A 7,603-nucleotide genomic window follows, 5' to 3' on the forward strand; every position below is an offset into this window, starting at 1 on the left:
GCACAGACGGTGCCAAGCGGCCCCTAAGTTTGCCCTTATGGAAGCTCCGGAGGAGGAGTGCATGCTGTGTGACAGTGAAGCCGAATAGGAGCACCTTCCCCGGGCACAGACGGTGCCAAGCGGCCCCTAAGTTTGCCCAAATGGAAGCTCCGGAGGAGGAGTGCATGCTGCATGACAGTGAAGCCGAATAGGAGCACCTTCCCCGGGCACAGACGGTGCCAAGCGGCCCCTAAGTTTGCCCAAATGGAAGCTCCGGAGGAGGAGTGCGGGCGTGTGTCACACTTGGCCCGAATATGAGCACCTTCCCCGGGCACAGACGGTGCCAAGCGGCCCCTAAGTTTGCCCAAATGGAAGCTCCGGAGGAGGAGTGCATGCTGCCTGACAGTGAAGCCGACTATGAGCACCTTCCCCGGGCACAGGCGGTGCCAAGCGGCCCCTAAGTCTACCCTCATGGAAGCTCCGGAGGAGGAGTGCGGGCGTGTGTCACACTTGGCCCGAATATGAGCACCTTCCCCGGGCACAGACGGTGCCAAGCGGCCCCTAAGTTTGCCCTTATGGAAGCTCCGGAGGAGGAGTGCATGCTGTGTGACAGTGAAGCCGAATATGAGCACCTTCCCCGGGCACAGGCGGTGCCAAGCGGCCCCTAAGTTTGCCCTTATGGAAGCTCCGGAGGAGGAGTGCATGCTGTGTGACAGTGAAGCCGAATATGAGCACCTTCCCCGGGCACAGGCGGTGCCAAGCGGCCCCTAAGTTTGCCCAAATGGAAGCTCCGGAGGAGGAGTGCGGGCGTGTGTCACACTTGGCCCGAATAGGAGCACCTTCCCCGGGCACGGGCGGTGCCAAGCGGCCCCTAAGTTTGCCCAAATGGAAGCTCCGGAGGAGGAGTGCATGCTGCCTGACAGTGAAGCCGAATATGAGCACCTTCCCCGGGCACAGGCGGTGCCAAGCGGCCCCTAAGTCTACCCTAATGGAAGCTCCGGAGGAGGAGGGCGGGCGTGTGTCACACTTGGCCCGAATATGAGCACCTTCCCCGGGCACAGGCGGTGCAAAGCGGCCCCTAAGTCGGTAAAGGTTGAAATAAGTAAATAAATACAAAAAGGACGAGGGGGGAAAAAAAAGGCAAAAACGTATAAAATTCCCCCATTCATTTCAATGGGCTCGGCCGAATTGGGCTTGCGGGACCGCCGAGGGCACGCCGGAGGGCGGTTGAGTCGGTAAAAGTTGAAATAAATGAATAAATACAAAAAGAACGAGGGGGGAAAAAAAGGCAAAAACGTATAAAATTCCCCCATTCATTTCAATGGGCTCGGCCGAATTGGGCTTGCGGGACCGCCGAGGGCACGCCGGAGGGCGGTTGAGTCGGTAAAAGTTGAAATAAATGAATAAATACAAAAAGAACGAGGGGGGGAAAAAAAAGGCAAAAACGTATAAAATTCCCCCATTCATTTCAATGGGCTCGGCCGAATTGGGCTTGCGGGACCGCCGAGGGCACGCCGGAGGGCGGTTGAGTCGGTAAAAGTTGAAATAAATGAATAAATACAAAAAGAACGAGGGGGGGGGAAAAAAGGCAAAAACGTATAAAATTCCCCCATTCATTTCAATGGGCTCGGCTAAAATGGGCCTGCAGTACTGCCGAGAGGCCGCCGGAGGACGCCCTAGTAGGCAAACGTTGATCCCCACACACGAGGGGTCAGTTAGGCGACCAGGGGTAGCGTTTAGGCGACCAGGGGTAGCGTTTAGGTGACCAGGGGAAGCGTTTAGGCGACCAGGGGTAGCGTTTAGGTGACCAGGGGTAGCGTTTAGGCGACCAGGGGTAGCGTTTAGGCGACCAGGGGTAGCGTTTAGGCGACCAGGGGTAGCTTTTAGGCGACCAGGGGTAGCTTTTAGGCGACCAGGGGTAGCGTTTAGGCGACCAGGGGCGTTGCAGTTCCGCCGAATTGCATTAGGGGCGCTGCAGTAGGCAAACGTTCTTCCCCCCTAGTCAGAGGGTCATTTGCCTACTTCCCAGGTTTACCCGGGTTTTCCAAAACACCTGGGGCACATTTTCAGGGATCACGTTTTTAGAAACAAAAATATTCATAATTTCTTCTAAGTCCCCTTTCCAGCGGGGAACTTTGAAACATTGTATCCGACCACTGAAGGCTGTTGGCGGGCACGGCGCGGCAAACAGCCCGCACTCAGGCATGGAGCTCCGGGGAAAGTTGCCTAATTTCTTCTAAGTCCCCTTTCCAGCGGGGAACTTTGAAACATTGTATCCGACCGTGGAAGGCTGTTGGCGGGCACGGCGCGGCTCATAGCCGGCCCTCAGGCACGGAGCTCCGGGTGAATTTTCACAAATTTCTTCTAAGTCCCCTTTCCAGCGGGGAACTTTGAAACATTGTATCCGACCGTGGAAGGCTGTTGGCGGGCACGGCGCGGCTCATAGCCGGCCCTCGGGCACGGAGCTCCGGGTGAATTTTACAAATTTCTTCTAAGTCCCCTTTCCAGCGGGGAACTTTGAAACATTGTATCCGACCGTGGAAGGCTGTTGGCGGGCACGGCGCGGCTCATAGCCGGCCCTCGGGCACGGAGCTCCGGGTGAATTTTTACAAATTTCTTCTAAGTCCCCTTTCCAGCGGGGAACTTTGAAACATTGTATCCGACCGTGGAAGGCTGTTGGCGGGCACGGCGCGGCTCATAGCCGGCCCTCGGGCACGGAGCTCCGGGTGAATTTTCACAAATTTCTTCTAAGTCCCCTTTCCAGCGGGGAACTTTGAAACATTGTATCCGACCGTGGAAGGCTGTTGGCGGGCACGGCGCGGCTCATAGCCGGCCCTCAGGCACGGAGCTCCGGGTGAATTTTCACAAATTTCTTCTAAGTCCCCTTTCCAGCGGGGAACTTTGAAACATTGTATCCGACCAAAGGAAGGCTGTTGGCGGGCGCGGCGCGGCTCATAGCCGGCCCTCGGGCACGGAGCTCCGGGTGAATTTTACTCAATTCTTCTAAGTCCCCTTTCCAGCGGGGAACTTTCAAACATTGTATCCGACCACTGAAGGCTGTTGGCGGGCGCGGCGCGGCTCATAGCCGGCCCTCAGGCACGGAGCTCCGGGTGAATTTTCACAAATTTCTTCTAAGTCCCCTTTCCAGCGGGGAACTTTGAAACATTGTATCCGACCGTGGAAGGCTGTTGGCGGGCACGGCGCGGCTCATAGCCGGCCCTCGGGCACGGAGCTCCGGGTGAATTTTCACAAATTTCTTCTAAGTCCCCTTTCCAGCGGGGAACTTTGAAACATTGTATCCGACCGTGGAAGGCTGTTGGCGGGCACGGCGCGGCTCATAGCCGGCCCTCGGGCACGGAGCTCCGGGTGAATTTTTACAAATTTCTTCTAAGTCCCCTTTCCAGCGGGGAACTTTGAAACATTGTATCCGACCGTGGAAGGCTGTTGGCGGGCACGGCGCGGCTCATAGCCGGCCCTCGGGCACGGAGCTCCGGGTGAATTTTCACAAATTTCTTCTAAGTCCCCTTTCCAGCGGGGAACTTTGAAACATTGTATCCGACCGTGGAAGGCTGTTGGCGGGCACGGCGCGGCTCATAGCCGGCCCTCGGGCACGGAGCTCCGGATGAATTTTTACAAATTTCTTCTAAGTCCCCTTTCCAGCGGGGAACTTTGAAACATTGTATCCGACCGTGGAAGGCTGTTGGCGGGCACGGCGCGGCTCATAGCCGGCCCTCGGGCACGGAGCTCCGGGTGAATTTTCACAAATTTCTTCTAAGTCCCCTTTCCAGCGGGGAACTTTGAAACATTGTATCCGACCGTGGAAGGCTGTTGGCGGGCGCGGCGCGGCTCATAGCCGGCCCTCGGGCACGGAGCTCCGGGTGAATTTTTACAAATTTCTTCTAAGTCCCCTTTCCAGCGGGGAACTTTGAAACATTGTATCCGACCGTGGAAGGCTGTTGGCGGGCACGGCGGGGCTCATAGCCGGCCCTCGGGCACGGAGCTCCGGGTGAATTTTTACAAATTTCTTCTAAGTCCCCTTTCCAGCGGGGAACTTTGAAACATTGTATCCGACCGTGGAAGGCTGTTGGCGGGCACGGCGGGGCTCATAGCCGGCCCTCGGGCACGGAGCTCCGGGTGAATTTTACAAATTTCTTCTAAGTCCCCTTTCCAGCGGGGAACTTTGAAACATTGTATCCGACCAAAGGAAGGCTGTTGGCGGGCGCGGCGCGGCTCATAGCCGGCCCTCGGGCACGGAGCTCCGGGTGAATTTTACAAATTTCTTCTAAGTCCCCTTTCCAGCGGGGAACTTTGAAACATTGTATCCGACCGTGGAAGGCTGTTGGCGGACGCGGCGCGGCTCACAGCCCGCCCTCAGGCACGGAGCTCCGGGGGAATTTCCCCCTCATTTCTTCTAAGTCCCCTTTCCAGCGGGGAACTTTCAAACATTGTATCCGACCGTGGAAGGCTGTTGGCGGGCACGGCGCGGCTCATAGCCGGCCCTCAGGCACGGAGCTCCGGGTGAATTTGACAAATTCCTTCTAAGTCCCCTTTCCAGCGGGGAACTTTGAAACATTGTATCCGACCGTGGAAGGCTGTTGGCGGGCACGGCGCGGCTCATAGCCGGCCCTCAGGCACGGAGCTCCGGGTGAATTTGACAAATTCCTTCTAAGTCCCCTTTCCAGCGGGGAACTTTGAAACATTGTATCCGACCGTGGAAGGCTGTTGGCGGGCACGGCGCGGCTCATAGCCGGCCCTCAGGCACGGAGCTCCGGGTGAATTTTTACAAATTTCTTCTAAGTCCCCTTTCCAGCGGGGAACTTTGAAACATTGTATCCGACCACTGAAGGCTGTTGGCGGACGCGGCGCGGCTCACAGCCCGCCCTCAGGCACGGAGCTCCGGGGAAATTTGGCTCATTTCTTCTAAGTCCCCTTTCCAGCGGGGACCTTTCAAACATTGTATCCGACCACTGAAGGCTGTTGGCGGGCGCGGCGCGGCTCACAGCCCGCCCTCAGGCACGGAGCTCCGGGGAAATTTGCCTCATTTCTTCTAAGTCCCCTTTCCAGCGGGGAACTTTCAAACATTGTATCCGACCACTGAAGGCTGTTGGCGGGCGCGGCGCGGCTCACAGCCCGCCCTCAGGCACGGAGCTCCGGGGAAATTTGCCTCATTTCTTCTAAGTCCCCTTTCCAGCGGGGAACTTTCATACATTGTATCCGACCACTGAAGGCTGTTGGCGGACGCGGCGCGGCTCACAGCCCGCCCTCAGGCACGGAGCTCCGGGGGAATTTGCCCCCTCATTTCTTCTAAGTCCCCTTTAGGCGACCAGGGGTTGACAATTTAGGTGACCAGGGGTTGACAATTTAGGCGACCAGGGGTGACTTTTAGGCGACCAGGGGTGAGGTTTAGGCGACCAGGGGTGAGGTTTAGGCGACCAGGGGTAGCGTTTAGGCGACCAGGGGCGTTGCAGTTCCGCCGAATTGCATTAGGGGCGCTGCAGTAGGCAAACGTTTTTACCCCTAGTCAGAGGGTCATTTGCCTACTTCCCAGGTTTACCCGGGTTTTCCAAAACACCTGGGGCACATTTTTAGGAACCACGTTTTTAGAAACAAAAATTCTTCTATGTCCACCTCCGTGAAAGAAATTGCCCAATGGTTCCCGCGGAAGAGAGCTGCCAGGCGGACGCATACTGCAATAACGGCCGCCCTGGCGCTCTGGTGGATGTTATCCTCGAAATTTCTTCTATGTGCCCATTCCAGCGGGCAACTTGCGAACAATGGTGTCCGACCATGGAAGGCTGTTGGCGGACGCGGCGCGGCTCACAGCCCGCCCTCAGGCACGGAGCTCCGGGGGAATTTTCCCCTCATTTCTTCTAAGTCCCCATTCCAGCGGGGAGCTTGCAAACGTGGTATCCGACCACTGAAGGCTGTTGGCGGGCACGGCCCCACCAGCGCAACACGGCACTTCCTATGACTCGGGTCCGACGCAGGAGGAGCGGTCCTCCCGGCCCCGCCACACGGCACTTCCTATGACTCGGGTCCGACGCAGGAGGAGCGGTCCTCCCGGCCCCGCCACACGGCACTTCCTATGACTCGGGTCCGACGCAGGAGGAGCGGTCCTCCCGGCCCCGCCACACGGCACTTCCTATGACTCGGGTCCGACGCAGGAGGAGCGGTCCTCCCGGCCCCGCCACACGGCACTTCCCATGACTCGGGTCCGACGCAGGAGGAGCGGTCCTCCCGGCCCCACCACCGCCACACGGCACTTCCCATGACCCGGGTCCGACGCAGGAGGAGCGGTCCTCCCGGCCCCACCGCAACACACACAACCACTGACCGATTGGAAATCATGACCCGCCATCGGAGGGCCCCTGCCGGCCCCGGCCTCGCGCCGGGGTGTTCGGGTGGACGGTTCCTTCGGCCTGCGGGTCGACCTCTGAGCGTTGGCCGGCACCGCAGCACACACAACCACTGACCGATTGGCAATCATGACCCGCCATCGGAGGGCCCCTGCCGGCCCCGGCCTCGCGCCGGGGTGTTCGGGTGGACGGTTCCTTCGGCCTGCGGGTCGACCTCTGAGCGTTGGCCGGCACCGCAGCACACACATAACCACTGACCGATTGGCAATCATGACCCGCCATCGGAGGGCCCCTGCCGGCCCCGGCCTCGCGCCGGGGTGTTCGGGTGGACGGTTCCTTCGGCCTGCGGGTCGACCTCTGAGCGTTGGCCGGCACCGCATCACCGCAGCACACATAACCACTGACCGATTGGCAATCATGACCCGCCATCGGAGGGCCCCTGCCGGCCCCGGCCTCGCGCCGGGGTGTTCGGGTGGACGGTTCCTTCGGCCTGCGGGTCGACCTCTGCGCGTTGGCCGGCACTTCCCTACCGTTACCCCCCCACCCCTGGGGTTGTGACAAAACGGCACTTCCTATGACTCGGGTCCGACGCTGGAGGAGCGGTCCTCCCGGCCCATCTCGCACCCACACCCTGACATATACTGCACCACACCAACCACTGACCGATTGGCAAGCATGACCCGCCATCGGAGGGCCCCTGCCGGCCCCGGCCTCGCGCCGGGGTGTTCGGGTGGACGGTTCCTTCGGCCTGCGGATCGACCTCTAGCGCACCAACCAGCGCGAAACCGCTTTCGTCGCGAGACCGAGACGACCCTGTCGCGTGCCCGTTGGCCACACGGGCCCAGAGATGTCCTACACGGGAGTTCCGCCGCGCTCGCGGGTACCCCGCGCCGCCCCGCCACGAGAGGGGCGCGGGAGCCCAGGCCCGCATCAGCCGAGCGGGTCCTTTCCGAAAAAGCATGTTTCTCAAACCCTACCGGCGTCTGTCAGAAGACGCCGCCTCCGAGTGCGTGTTGCGGTCGCGGGCGTGCGGGCGGCTCCGGCTCCCTCCCGCGACTGACCGCCACGCGGTAACGCGGCCTCTACGGACCGAGTACATACCGAGGCCCAGCCGACTTCCTCACCGCGCACGGGGGCTGAATCGTAACGGAAATTTCGGTAGCCCACGTCCGAAATAAATATGAAAGAAACGAGGGAGGCTGGGGTGCCGCCGGGGGTAACCCCGCGGGAGGCCGTCTCCCGCGGGCGCCGCCCGGTCCCCGCGCCCG

This window comes from Idiotropiscis lumnitzeri, unplaced genomic scaffold (genome assembly GCF_059441095.1).
Source record: "Idiotropiscis lumnitzeri isolate Australia: NSW breed Sydney's pygmy pipehorse unplaced genomic scaffold, RoL_Ilum_1.0 HiC_scaffold_241, whole genome shotgun sequence".
Lineage (NCBI taxonomy): Eukaryota > Metazoa > Chordata > Actinopteri > Syngnathiformes > Syngnathidae > Idiotropiscis > Idiotropiscis lumnitzeri.